Genomic DNA, 14785 nt, shown 5'->3' with positions numbered 1-14785 from the left:
GGATACAGAAAATTGTAATTTTCACACTGCTAGTGCAAATGTAAAATGGTGCAGCTGTTTTGGAAAAAAGCTTGGCAGTTGTGATGGTTTATGTCTCAACTTGGCTGGCTATGGTGCCCAGTTCAAACACTAGTCTAAATATTGCTATAAAGTGTTTACATGTGTCCCACATTTAAATCAGTTGGCCTTACCCTCCACAATGTAGGTGGACCTCATCCAATCAGTTGAAGGCCTTAAGAGCAAAACCGTAGGTTTCCTGAGAGGGAATTTTGCCTCCAGACTATAAATAGACATCCTGGCAGATTGTTCTCTCTTTCCCCACTGCTTGACCTACCAATTTGAGACATAAGACTGTCGAATTTTCAGCTTGTTGCCTGACCTTTTAGACTTGCCGAGCCACACATTCTCATGAGACAATTCCTTAAAAAATTGTTTATATATATGTTTTGTTTTGGTTTTTACTGGTTCTGTTTCTCTAGAGAACTGTGACTAAGACAACAGTTCCTCAAAAAGTTACCCTATGACCCAGCAATTTCACTCCTAGGTACACACCCAAGTAAATTAAAACCGTATGTTTACACACACTCACACACACACACAAAAAAAAAACTTGTACAGAATTCCTATGTGCATAATATTCATTGAAGCATTATTCCTAATAGCCAAAATGTGGAAACAACCCAAATGGCCATTGACTGACGAATGGATAAATCAAATGTGGTATATACATACAATAGATTATTATTCTGCCATAAAAGGGAATGAAGTACTGATGGATGCCACAAAATGGATGAACTTTGAAACCATTGTCCTGAGTGAAAGAAGCCAGACAAAAAAAACCACATACTATATGATTCCATTTATATGAAAAATCTAGAATAGGCAAACCAATAGAAATAGAAGGTAATTAGTGATTGCCTAGGACTGGGGATTGGGGGGAAATGGAGTTACTGCTAATGGGAACAGATGTATTTTGGGGTGATGAAAATGCTCTAAAATTTATTGTGGTTACACAACTCTGTGAATATACCAAAAACCATGGAATTATACACTTTAATTGGGTGAATTGTATGGTATGTGAATTATATCTCAAGAAAGCTGTTAGGTTAAAAATAAGGAAGAAACGGAGGGAAGAGGAAAAGAAAGGAGGGAGGGAGGAATGAAAGAAAATACATGCATGCGTATGTAGGTAAATAAATATCAGAGCTTTTTTGCTCTGAAGAGAGAATTCAGACCCCTCTCCATTATGTCTTACATCCTTCTACAGAATCTAGAATCAGGAAGAATTGGTGCCCAAGCCACAGAGAAACCCACTTTGGCACTGAGATTCCCATGTCAGACTGGAGGGAAGGAGGGCTTGCCGGAGAGTTAGGCCCAAGGGCCACAAGGGTGGGCAGCCCAGTGGGAGGCTCTGGACTGGCAGGTCAGGTAACTGTACCAACAATTTGTAACCAAGAAGCAACTCAGCAGATTTAGATCTTACCACAAGCCTGAGCAAATGCCCGGATTTTGTCAAGGCAGCTAATTAAAAAGAAAGGTGAGAAAAAACAGCAGAGTGTTGAATGAGACTTTTCGGTTGTCTGCACATTTTTGCTAAAGCCCCAAAGCTGAAAATATTAAGCACAAAGTACTCCCACATTCTAGAGAGTGCCTCAGGAGCTGCCCACCCCATCACAGCCCAGCAGTGCTGCGGACCAGAAGTGGTCCAAATGGTCCTGGAACCGCCACCCTTCCCCAGCCTTTTAGTATAAAAGGCAGCTGTCTCTTTTTCTCTAATGACAGTCCTCCTTTCCCGAGGAACATAGCTGCATTGTAGAGGATCACTGGTGAAAGCCAACTTGGCCGTCCCCAGGACAGGACACTGACCTGACCCCCCAGAGCTGAGCTGGGAGGAAGAGATGAACTTTAATTGGATGTTAGAGGAGGGTTTTTAATTAATTTGACTGGCCCTTCAATGAAAACCCTGGTGGCATAGTGGTTAAGTGCTATAGCTGCTAACCAAAATATTGGCAATTCGAATCCACTTGGTGCTTCTTGTAAGCTCTATGGGGCAGTTCTACTCTGTCCTGTAGGGTCACTATGAGTTAGAATCACCTCAGTGACAACAGGTTGGCCTTTCGATAACTGAACTTGATCAAAAAACTATAGGAGCTACTCCCAATGTCATTAAAGCCAGGAAACAGAAATCACTGAGGCATTGAAGGCAGAGACGCTGGAGTCCAGGAGCTACCTGATGGGTTATGGAGGAGCTGAGGGGCCAGTAGGTCCAGGCTTCCAGAGAGGTCAGTAACAGGAGGAGACACAGCAGGAAGAGCAGTTCCCAGACACAGCTGGAGCCACGGTCCTGAGATGGCTTTCTCCCCACTACCAGGCAGTTTTTCGTTCTGTTGTACATAGGGTCGCTATGAGTTGGAACCAACTCGACGGCACCTAACAACAACAACCACAACCCCATCTCCACCAGGGCCTCCCATTTGCATGGCCACGGGATCTGCAGGCATCTGTCCCATGGTGCAGAGCAGAGGCTTGGAGGCGGGAGTGGAATTGGGGGCAGCAGAGCCAGGACCAGCACAGCAGGCAGAAAGGGGAAGTCTCACTCCCAGGTCATGCCTACTCGCTCAGATCATTCCAGAAATCTCTTTCACAACCTCACTGGCCCAGGAACTAGGACTGACAACAGTGTCAGACAGGAGATACCTAGGCCTGGAACCAGAGTTGAGTTTGTAGAAGAGAAATTTTCCAGTAAACCTTTTTGACGGGAGTAAAATGTATAAACTAAAATCCATGTTTCAGCAGCATTAAAAGCTGAAGTTAGAAACGCCTGACTTTCAAGTCTCTTATCTGCCTAGCAACTGTGAGTTACTAGGGGGAATGTTTACTCTGTGGCCAAGATGAAAGGTGAAAGGAATGGACCCTAAGGAAAGAGTTTTAACAAATGTATCTGTGCGAAGGGATCTTAAGAAATATTCCTTTCATGATAAGGCTGTAGCAACAATGTTTTAAGGAAAAGCCCTTGGCGCCAGTGAGCCCTGGTACCACTACTCACTAAGAAATGTTTTACGTCAAACATGGCATTTTTACGACCTGTTCTATAAAATGTATATTGTAAGCATCTTGCAACTATGATTGTAAATCTTTGTGCCTGTGCAAATTCCTGTAATTAACTCCTATAACTAACCCCTGCATTCCCCCCCTACACACACGAAGCAAATTCCCTGCTTCATTTAACTCTCCCCTTTATGGACGCTTGTACTACACAATCTCAGGAAACCTATGCCTTAAAAATCAATACCTAGCAAAACCGTTTGCTGTCTAATTATGGGAAAAGCCCTATCCTGACATTATTCTGTTATTGGTCTGTTGGCCCAGCTATCAGCACATATATCCTTTAATCCAATCACTGAGGAGCCCTGATATAAGAAGGCCTGCCTCTAACTTTCCTGATTGCCTAAAAACCAGTCAAATTTCTGTAAGCCCTGTTCTTTATCTGAACCCTATAAAATGTTTTTGTAATTATTATTGGTTTCATTTCAGTGGGCCACATAGTTCTGATTCAAATTGTTTTTAAAACCCTTAATAAACCTCTCTGTTTTACTCTAAACCACTAAGTTTTCTCTTTGACAAATCTGTAGGAGTGGGACCAACCAAACTCCTGGTGGTAGGCAGCTCCTTCATGCCTCACAGGTCCTTGAGGCCAGGTCAGTTGTCTTTGTACCTGGGAGGGCTGGCCTGGGACAGAGACAGGACAAGCCAAGAGCTGCCCAGGACATCAACCTCCAGGCTGCCTCTGTTTGCACTGGATGTGAAGAGGGGGTTAGGGGGATGAGGAGCTTGATTGAACATATGGCCTGTCCCTCACAGAGACATAGACCTGGGCAAGTGCAGGCAGATCCTGCGTATTTTCACCTGGAGCAGGGCCAAGTTCCCTTGCCCAAGTTCAAGGAGGAGATGCTTCGGGCACACTGGGCCAAACCAACTTAGCTGGAAGGGGAGGGAAGAGCAAATGGAGTCCTGCCCAAGTCCATGGGACATGTCTGGGATGAAAATATCTCCCCCCAGCCTTAAGCTCCAGGAGCTACCCCACCCCTGTGTGCCAACCACAAAGATCCCATCCGGAGAAGTGCTTAAAACTTCACCCCATGTATCTTCTTCCTGCCTGAAACAGGAGTCTGTTTTGTTTGTGGCTCTTCAGCTACAGAGTGGAGATGCAGATGGGGAAAGCTACGATAGAACTAGATTGTTTCACGTAACGACTGAGGAGGCTAGGAAATGGAGGGAGAACAGAGCTTGTGGATTCAGAGGCCCCTGGCCGGCGGGGCAGGGAGGGGTGTGCAGAGTAAGGTTTCTCTAAGGGCCTTCCACTAGGAATCACGTTTCGCTATTCTAAGTATGGAAATAAAAAAAATTACAGACCAGGGGCTTCTCCATTGTCTAGGGTCTAGCCTGTGAAGTGGGAATCCAGTCCCAGCAGCTGGAGATGGAGGGCCTGGTCCTCATCTCAGTGCAGCACACACAGGCTGCCAAGGGCATGCAAGTCCCAGAGCCTCTGGGGCTGGTTTCTCAGGCCCTGAAAGGACTGGCTGGCTGAGTCCTGTCCTGGGATGGTCCTCAGCACATCCCATGCCTCATTTTCTGTCCAGCTCTGCTCTTCTCAGTGTCTACTGCCCGGCCCCCTCCCTCCATGGCCAGTGACTACTCTCCTCGCCATTTGCCCATCTCAGGAAGGGCATGCATTCTGTCTTATCCTGGCCTTAGGGACCCCAACCAGGAAAACAAAAGACCACATCCATTTACTAAGCTCCACCACTTCCTACTAACACTCCCCCACTCACCCGCCACCATGGAAAACCTGTTTCACACACCCTCACCACCAGCAGACATTACCACAGCCACCCAGTGTTTCTTTTCTGCTCCGGACAGAATATAGAGGCATCATTTCTCTTGCTTTTTTATTTTTGCTTTTATTTTACTTAGTGACTTGAAACCTGTGTATTGCACAAGCTGTGCTCACAGACTGCCAGGGCAAATAAGGCCCTCAGAAACCAACCAGTCCCAACAACCTCAGGTAGTAAATGGAGCTTGGAGAGAAGCTGGACCCTGGATCACACCCAGAGTCAGGAAGATCCGGTGTCACCAGTGTCCTGGGATCAGGGCCCTCACCATAAACTTCAGGAGTGACTATAGCTCTGAGACTCATGTTGACAACTTGGATCCTGCTTTCTGCATCATTTGGCCATTTCGAGCTTGTGCCAGTGGTCGGCAAAACCAAACCCAGCGCTGTTGAGTAGATTCCAACTCGTAGCGACCCTGTAGGACAGAGTAGAACTGCCCCATAGAGTTTGCAAGGAGTGCCTGGCGGATTCAAACTGCTAACCCTTTGGCTAGCAGCCATAGCACTTAATCACTATGCCACCAGGGTTCCTACGTGGTCAGCAAAGGGAGGTCTTAATAAGTTCACCCACATGAACACACTTCACCCACAGCTGAAACCACTGCAAACAATTTCGTCCCAGGCTACTGCCAGGTTAGGCTCTGTTGGTGTTAATTTCCTGCTTAGCGAAGCAGCGGATGACTCATCTCCCTCCCTCCCCAGGGTTAACTATTGTTCTGAGAGGAGTCTGCAGAGGACAGGTCACATGGAACCCTCGATTTAGCACAGGGGGCGGGGGAGGGGCATCTCCGTCATGGTTCCTTAGGAACAGCCCCGCTGCGGCTGAGAGGCTGGTGCTATACATCTGGAATTCCTGGAGTTCTTGTCAGAGGTCCACTGACATTCAGAACTCTGGGGTACTTCACAGTTTGTCACTGGCTAAAAGATGGATTGGAATTGAGGCCAAGGCCCCAGGCAAAGGTGCAGGCCTCTGGAAGAAGGCAGACCACCCAAGAAAGCATCGCTCACCTTTAGCTGTGGAGGTTCTGCTGCCATGTGTCCACCAGGTGGCCCACGACACCTTAGCAGTCAACTCGCAGGCAACCAGCAGCTTCACTGAATCCTGAGGAGTCTATCACACCCTAGGGACTAGAAATGCACCCAGGTGTGAGTCTAAAGCATGACCAAATATCGAAGAACCGTAATGTCTTAACTTGGATTAAATTCAGCTGGATTTAATGGGAAAAAATATAACAACAGTAGCTTTTAGAAGACAGAGGTTTTGTTTGTTTCTATGTAAAATGTAGACCAGGGCTGGCATTGTTGTTGTGCACCATTGAATTGATTTCAACTCATACCATCCCTATAGGACAAAGGAGAACTGCCCCACAGGGTTTCCAAGGCTGCAATCTTTACAGAAGCAGATTACCACATCTTTCTGCCAGGGGTTGGCTGGTGGATTTGAACTGCCAACCTTTCTAAAAGCAGGTGAGTGTTTAACCACTGTGCAATCAGGACTCCTTAGGGCTGGCATAGGGGCCACAAAGGGTACAGTCTCCCCCCACTTCCCAGGCCTTGGTGTGGCCCTCTGCCTCCCAGTCCAAAGTGACTGAGAGAGCTCCAGCCAACACATCAAGTACCAGGCAGTTGTTGTTGTTGTTAGGTGCTGTTGAGTCAGCAAACTGACAGACATGTGAGGTACCAGGCAGTAAGATGGAGAAAATTTGGACAGAGAAAGGCAGAATCTCATGCTTCAAGGAATTTTCCCAGAATCCATATACATCACTCCTCATAACATGCTGGCCAAAACTTAGCCAAATAGGGAGGCTGGGACTAGGGTCTTTTACTTGAGCATTGTCACCCCCCAAAATTCAGGATTTTATTTAAATTAAGAATGTTAGCAAGTTCCTGGGTGGCACAAAGTGTTAAGTGTTTGATTACTAACCTAGAAGTTGGACGTTCGAACCCACCCAGAGGCACTTCAAAAGAAAGGCCTAGTGATCTACTTCTGAAAAATCAGCCATTTAAAACCCTAGGCAGCACTTCTTCTAGAAGAATGTGAGAATGGACATCAGGAAGCAACTAGCAATGGTGACCACATATTAATATACGCCACTGACAATTCCTCTGTACTGGCTCAGCGTATTGAGGTCCTGGATGACTGACAGGACCAGTCTGTCCAATGTCTTCCCTTTAGATGATGTAACTTCCAAATATATGTCCCTTCAGATTCTTCTCCTAAATTCCAAGGCTTACACTGCTACTGAACATCCTACAAGAATCATATGTCTACTTATCCAAAACCAGTTTCACCTCCCCTCACCCAGACCTACTCTCTCTCCTGTTTCCCAGTTCAGGGATTTCCATCATCATCCTCCTGTCACTCGTCCTGGGCACCTCCTTCCCCTCGCCTCCGCACAACCACTCTATCCCTTTATCCTGTAGACCCACCTTCTTGGCTTTTATTGAGTCCATTCTCTCTTCTCTTTCCTGTAGTAACTTCCACTGATGACGTCATGCCAAAGGATGGGTTCTCCTGCCTCCAGTCTCACCTCCTCCAGACCATCCTCAGTTATGCTTCTGGTGGGGGGAGTCACTCTAAAATCCAAATCAAATCCATTACTCTCCCAATTAAAGTCTCAATGGCTTTCCACTGTCCACACATAAAAAATCCAAATTGTTTAACATGATTTATCAAGACATTCAAGACATGACCCATCCTGACCCTTAGTGAAAGCACTAGACTGATCCTCCAACAGAAATTAAAACAAACAAAAATTTATTGAAGGAATAATTTCATTTTGCAAAATGGAAAAACACATGGCATTCAAACAGAATGTTTGCCTTGCAGGGAAAACAGCAAGGTATTTAATAGGCAGAGTAAACAACGGAAAACGGTTTCACATCAAAGAGGGTGGAGGGGAAGGAAGCAGAAAATTACAAGAGGTTGTCAAACTACAAACTTTCTTAACATTAGTTTCTAGCCTAACACAAATCTCTTATTCCTGATACAATTTGACTAAAGTAATATTTCAAGTGAGACGTGTAAACATTCTTGACGTGGGGGTTTAGTGAAGTATTGTAGGCTGAGTCAAATTTAGTTGGCCTCTTTGAAATGTTTAGTTAGGAAAGAGTGAAGATGAAATCAGCTCTAAATCTGAAAACTTTTGAAATGTAAACATCACCTATCTGGCTACCTGGAAGTGAGTTAGGGTCCAGACATTCACTGCGTGAATTTTCTGAAAGCAGGTAAGATACAAAGTTTCTTTCCATAAGCGGAAGCCTGAATCTCTGCACTTTTTGTGTTAGACAGTTAAGACTTTTACAGCTGCAATCTGCCTCCTTATTTTCACAAACTTAGTATCTACCTAGTTTCAAATTTACCAAAAAAAAAAAAATTTTTTTTTTTTTTTAGCAGAAATATAGTGGAAAAACCCTAGTGAGTGAAGATTTAATATGCAAGTCAAGATTTGCAACTAAGACTTGATACATACCTATCTTGGCTATAAAGTTATCTGTAGGGTCTAACTTCATTTAACATATCAGTTCCATCTTCTAGCTTCCCGTTGATGCCTTCGCAGGGGCTTGCTTCATAAAAGTTCTTAACAGACACTGAGTGAATCTTAATCTAGGTAAGAAATTCTGACTCCCGCCTTCTTTGTTTTACAAGCAGTAGAATTTTGACAAAAAGCTGAATGATTTCTTTAGAAGAGTAGAAATGAAAATCTTAATTTAATTCAGAATGGAGTTTTTCATTTAGGTCTGTATAAGTCACTCAATACCGATATGCCAGCACCTCAGTTTCTAACATTCACATTCACATCTTTTTTTGATCAAGCCACCACTAGGGGTGATAGATCGCCCACAAAGTCTTCTGCAAGGACTTGAAGTCTCTGGGATGGCTGCTCTGTGAGAGTCTTCAAGCTGCTGTTTTCAGGTGGCTGCTCTCTGCAGAGAACTCAGTCTCACCATGTTTCTTTTTGAACTCTAGATGTGGGAGTTTTTGCTGTAGCTGGGCTGTTCTTCTGGCAGCTTTCATGACTTTGGACATTGCTTTTTAGCAACTGGACACTGTCTTAGTTGTCTAGTGCTGCTATAACAGAAATACCACAAGTAATATCCAAAATCATAAAAGCTGCCAAAAAAAAAAAAAAAGAGTAGTTGCTGAGGCTGATTATGTACAACCAGAAACCTCATGGAATTTGGTTCTTGGTTTTGAGGTTTAGGGTCATGGGTTCATGGGACATCCCGGTTAGATGGTGTAATAACATGTTTGGTGCCTCTGTTCTACCTCTTAGTTCAATGCTGGGATCTTAAAAGCTTGCAAGATGCCATCCAAGGCACAACAATTGGTCTCTATTCACCTTGAACAACAGAGGAAGAAGGAGTGTTGAAGAATAGGAGTAAGATATGGAGTGTGTGGCTAGTTGTGTCCATGAACAAACTGCCTGCTTTGCTATGAGACCAGAAGAATTAGATGGTGCCCAGCTACCATTGCTAAACATTTTGATCAAAGACTGCATAGATGAATCCTGATCAAAAGGATGAAAATACAGAATTTCAAATTCTCATGAACTCTAGGCTTTCCAGAGCCATGGAGGCTGGATGAACCCAGGAAACTATTGCCCTGAGATAATCTTCAAACCTTAAACCAAAAATATCCCCTGAAATCTTCTTCTTAAAGCCGAACGATAGTTTAGCTTAACTGGTAAAAAAAAAAAAAAAAAAAAAAAAATCTGCCTTGATCATTATGCTCTTTTAAGAACTATCTATACGGGATCAAGTTGACAACAACAACAACAACTTGAAAGGTTTGACAGGAACCTTAGGCGTCAGTGAGTTTATGTTAATGGCGGAGGAACAACTCAGAAAAGGAGGGTGAGAATGGTTGTACAGCTGGAAGAATGTAATCAATGTCACTAAATTGTACATGTAGAAACTGTTGATTGGTGTATATCTTGCTGCGTGTACTCTCAACAACAACAACAACATAATAAATAGAATTAAAAAGAAGTCCATTTAGATGATTCTGAAAATGTTCTTGTGAGAGATGCTAAGAGACCAAATTAGTCTCAATTATCAGAGTTAGAGAAAAGAAACAGATTCAAGAGCCACATCAGGAGGTTGTTGGTTGGAGCAGGTGCGGTCCTGCCAGATTCCAACTTGGGCATGGATATGCTGTCACCACCCCAAATGGAGGCCAAACAGGAAAGAAGAACTGGGGGAGGAATGAGGGAAGACGGAAGGGAAGGGAGGGAAGGCCAATGGGGAAAGGAGTCAGGAGTCAAGGGCACGTGTGGAGAGGATGAGACCTGAATAGGAAAAAGCGCACCTCATTTCTGGACAGGTACGAACACAGGTGAGCTCATAAACAGAACAGTTCCAGGCTGCCTTGCAAGCTGCTCTACCACTTGAGCCATATGATCCAGCTGATCCAACGGTTCTTGAAGTGGCAGTGGCAGATAGAGACATTGTGAATCACAGCGCAGACCCTTAGGATTTTGGAGCAAAGCCCTGCCATCCTCTGCAGATAATTACTCTCCTTTTGAGAAATAGCTTTTGCCTTGTTACTGGGCCTTAGTAGAGACTGAACGCTTAACCATGGGCCACCAAATTACCATGCTACCTGAGCTGCCTATCATGAACTGGGTGTTGTCTGACCCACAGAGTCACAAAGCTGGATGTGCACAGCAGCAGTCCATCATTAAATGGAAGTGGTATATACAAAATCAGGCTCAAGCAGGACCTGAAGGCACAAGTAAGTTACATGGTGAAGTGGCCTAAATGCCCATGGTCCCCACTCCTATCACATTTTCTTCCCCCTGCCAGTCTGCACCAATGGCCTAATGGGGAGTTCCTTACTATCAATTGACTGAGGAATAGAACATTTGTGCCTGGTTTACAGATGGTTCTGAGCAATGTGCAGGCACTACTCAGAAGTGGAAAGTGTCCTTTCTGTAACCTCCTTGAAGGACAATCGTGAAGGGAAATCCTCCCAGTGGGCAGAACTTCAAGTAGTGCACCTGGTTGCTCATTTTTCTTGGAAGGAGAAATGGCCAGACGTGTGATTGTATACTGATTCATGGTCTGTGGCCAATGGTTTGCTAAATGGTCAGGAACTTGGAAGGTACAAGATTGGAAAATTCGTGACGAAGGGGTATGGGGAAAAGGTATGTGGATAGTCCTTTCTGAATGGGCCAGAGAAGTGAAGATATTTGTGTCTCATGTGAATGTTCACCAAAGGGTGACTTCAGCAGAGAAGGATTTTAATTATCAAGTGGATAGGATGTTCTGTCTTAGTTAACTAATGCTGCTATAACAAAAATGCCACAAGTGGATGGCTTTAACAAACAGAAATTTATTCTCACAGTCTAGGAGGCTAGAGGTCCAAATTCAGGGTGCCAGTTTCAGGGGAAGGCTTTCTCCTTCTGTCAGCTCTGGGGGAATGTCCTTGTCATCAATCTTCCCCTGGTCTAGGAGCTTCGCAGTACAGGAACCACGGGTCCAAAGGACTATGTGCTCCTGGCTCTTCTTGCTTGGTGGCATGAGGTCCCCATGCCATGGGATGAGGATGCTCTGCAGAGTACAAGCTGCATTGGTCCTCTGCCCCTGACTCTGTGTGACCTCTAGGAAGAAGCGTTCTCCTATAGGCTCAGACCTCAACTTGGAGTGGAGCCAGGATGAATGGACGTTCTATGGAAGCTAGTCATTCTCTTTCCTCAACCACCCTGTCATTGCTCAATGGGCTTATGGACAAAGTGGCTGTAGTGGACCCTGGGGGACAGCACACCAAAGGCCTCAGGAAAGGAAAGGCCAGGTCCTCAGCAGAGGGGGTGCAGGCAGCTTGAAAAGAGTAGCCAAAGTCTGATGCTGAAGAAAATGAGAGCAAGAGCACATGCCTTGTGCAGTGTTTTTCACCTGCCAGTTTCTCCTTAATGCCTCTCATTTTCTCTCCTCTTCACCACTAGAATCTGTCATTTCGTATTACTGGGGACCTCTTTGGTTACAAGTGAGAAAAACTCAACCTGAACAAGGTTAAGGAAAAAGAGATATGCTTTGAAAAGATACTTGGGCATCTCAACTAATCAAAGGAAGGTTAAGCGACCAAACCTTGAAGAAGGTCTGGGTTCACTAGGACTTCAAGGAAACTGTCCCTGAGGACTGGACCTCTAAGTGCTTTTTGTCCAGCCCTCAAGCCTGAGGGTCTCTGCTGTGGATTTCATTCTTGTGGGTCAGGGGACTTTCTCTATGTGCTGGACAGCGTGGCCTCCGAGAGCGAAGTGGTCATATCAGAGGGACCATCTCTGCCCACATTCCAGGCTGCAAACTCCTCAGAAGAACACCAGTGGGCTGAGGCTGTGTTAACAGCAGGATCAATCAGCTGTGGGGGAGTGGGCAGAGTCTGTGATAACTCTGCAGTTTCTCACACAGAAACCTGGAAATTGGAGTAGGAGTGGCATTTCCCAGAAGAAGGAAGCAGGCCAGGGCACGAGGAGGCAGGAAGGTGCCCTGAGGCCAGATGCTGTCATTGGGAGCCCCTTCCTCACAAGATATTTCTCTCTCTCCTCTCTCCTTTCTCTCCCTCTCGCCCTTTCTCCCTGCCTTTCTCCAGCTCCTTCCCTTCCTCCCTCTCACAAACTCCCATGCCTCCTCTCTCTTCCCTCACCCTCTCCCTGCTTGATTTTGTGGCCTTCACAAACTTGGTACATATTTGTTCCACCATGACATTTGGAGCCCTGGTGGCATAGTGGTGAAGAGCTTGGTTGCTAACAAAAAGGTCACCAGTTCAAATTCGCCATCTTGGAAATCCTATGGGACAGTTCTACTCTGTCCTATAGGGTCGCTATTAGTAGGAATCGGCTCAACGGCACCTAACAAAAACAACATGATATTTAAGGAGTAGGAATCAACTCAATGGCAGTGCATCAGGGTTACCTGTGTCCAGCGCTAAGCACAATACTCATGGGGCAGAGTCTGAGCAGAACCCCCCGGCAGGCCCATCACCACCGACCCCGGGCACTGTTTCTACCGAAGCAGCCAAAGGCAGCCTAGCTTTTTTGTCAGCCTTGTTACTGCTGAGTCACGCTGAACTTTTTGTTTCCATAAAACATGTTTTCAAGATTATAAAAGTAATTATACGCGCATTACAGAAAAATCTGAAAGCCCAGAAAAGTATAAAGAAGATCATTTAAAATCACCTGTAATCCCTCATGCTGATATATTTCATTTCAGTCATTTACTTATGCAGATTTAAAAATACTTTCTAAACAAATGTTGACTTAGTTGGTATACAGCTTTCAGTTACTGTTTTATCAAAAGCATTTTGCCACATCATTAAAAATTCTTTGAAAATGTTACTTTTAATGTGTTAATGATGCTCATTTTATAAATTACTAATACAATAGCTCTCCCATGTGCCTGTCAGTTTGTTGTACTGTGGGGGTTTGCGTGTTGCTGTCATGCTGGAAGCTATGCCATTGGTATTAAATACCAGCAGGGTCCCCCATGGAGAATGAGTTTCAACTAAGCTTCCAGACTAGGACAGACTAGGAAGAAGGACACGGCAGTCTGCTTCTGAGGAGAATTAGCCAATGAAAACCTTACAAATAGCAGCAGAACACTGTCTGATATAATGCCAGAAGATGAGCCCCTCAGGTTGGAAGGCACTCAAAAAATGACTGGGAAAGGCCTGTCTCCTCAAAGTAGAGTCGACCTTAATGATGTGGATGGAGTAAAGCTTTCGAGACCTTCATTTGCTGATGTGGCATGACTCAAAATGAGAAGAAACAGCTGCAAATATCCATTAATAATCAGAACCTGAATGTACAAAGCATGAATCTAGGAAAATTGGAAATCACCAAAAATGAAATGGAACGCGTAAACATCAATATCCTAGGCATTAGTGAGCTGAAATGGACTGGTATTGGCCATTTTGAATTGGACAATCATATAGTCTACTATGCTGGGAATGACAGCTTGAAGAGGAATGGTGTTGCATTCATTGTCAAAAAGAACATTTCAAGATCTATCCTGAAGTACAATGCTGTCAGTGATAGGATAATATCCATACGCCTACAAGGAAGACCATTTAATACTACTACTATTCAAATTTACACACCAACCACTAAGGCCAAAGGTGAAGAAAGTGAAGGTTTTTATCAGCTTCTACAGTCTGAAATTATCACAACATGCAATAAGGATGCATTGACAATTACTGGTGATTGGAATGCAAAAGTTGGAAACAAAGAAGGATAGGTAGTTGGAAAACACAGCCTTGGTGATAGAAACAATGCCAGAGATCGAATGATAGAATTTTGCCTTGCCAGTGACTTCTTCATTGCAAATATCTTTTTTCACCAACATAAACGGCAACTATTTTTTTTATACACATGGACCTTACCAGATGGAATACACAGGAATCAAATTAACTACATCTGTGGAAAGAGACCATGGAAAAGCTCAGTATCATCAGTCAGAACAAGGCCAAGGGCCAATTGTGGAACAGACCAGCAATTGCTCATATGCAAGTTCAAGATGAAATTGAAGAAAATCAGAGCAACTCCACAAGAGCTAAAGTATGACCTTGAGTATATCCCACCTGAATTTGGAAGCCATCTCAAGAATAGATTTCAGGCGTTGAATGCTAATGACCGAAGACCAGACAAGTTGTGGAATGACATCAAGAACATCACACATGAAGAAAGCAAGAGGTTATTGTTGAAAAGACAGGAAAGAAAGAAAGACCAAGATGAATGTCAGAGGAGACTCTGAAATTTGCTCTCGAATGTCCAGCAGCTAAAGCAAAAGAAAGAAATGATGAAGTAAAAGAACTAAACAGAAGATTTCAAAGGGCAGCTCGAGAAGACAAAGTGAAGTATTATAATGACATCTGAAAAGAGCTGGAGATGGAAAACC

The sequence above is a fragment of the Elephas maximus genome, chromosome 20, assembly GCF_024166365.1.
Source record: "Elephas maximus indicus isolate mEleMax1 chromosome 20, mEleMax1 primary haplotype, whole genome shotgun sequence".
Classification (NCBI taxonomy): Eukaryota; Metazoa; Chordata; class Mammalia; order Proboscidea; family Elephantidae; genus Elephas; species Elephas maximus.
Note: the sequence above shows the minus strand (reverse complement) of the source record.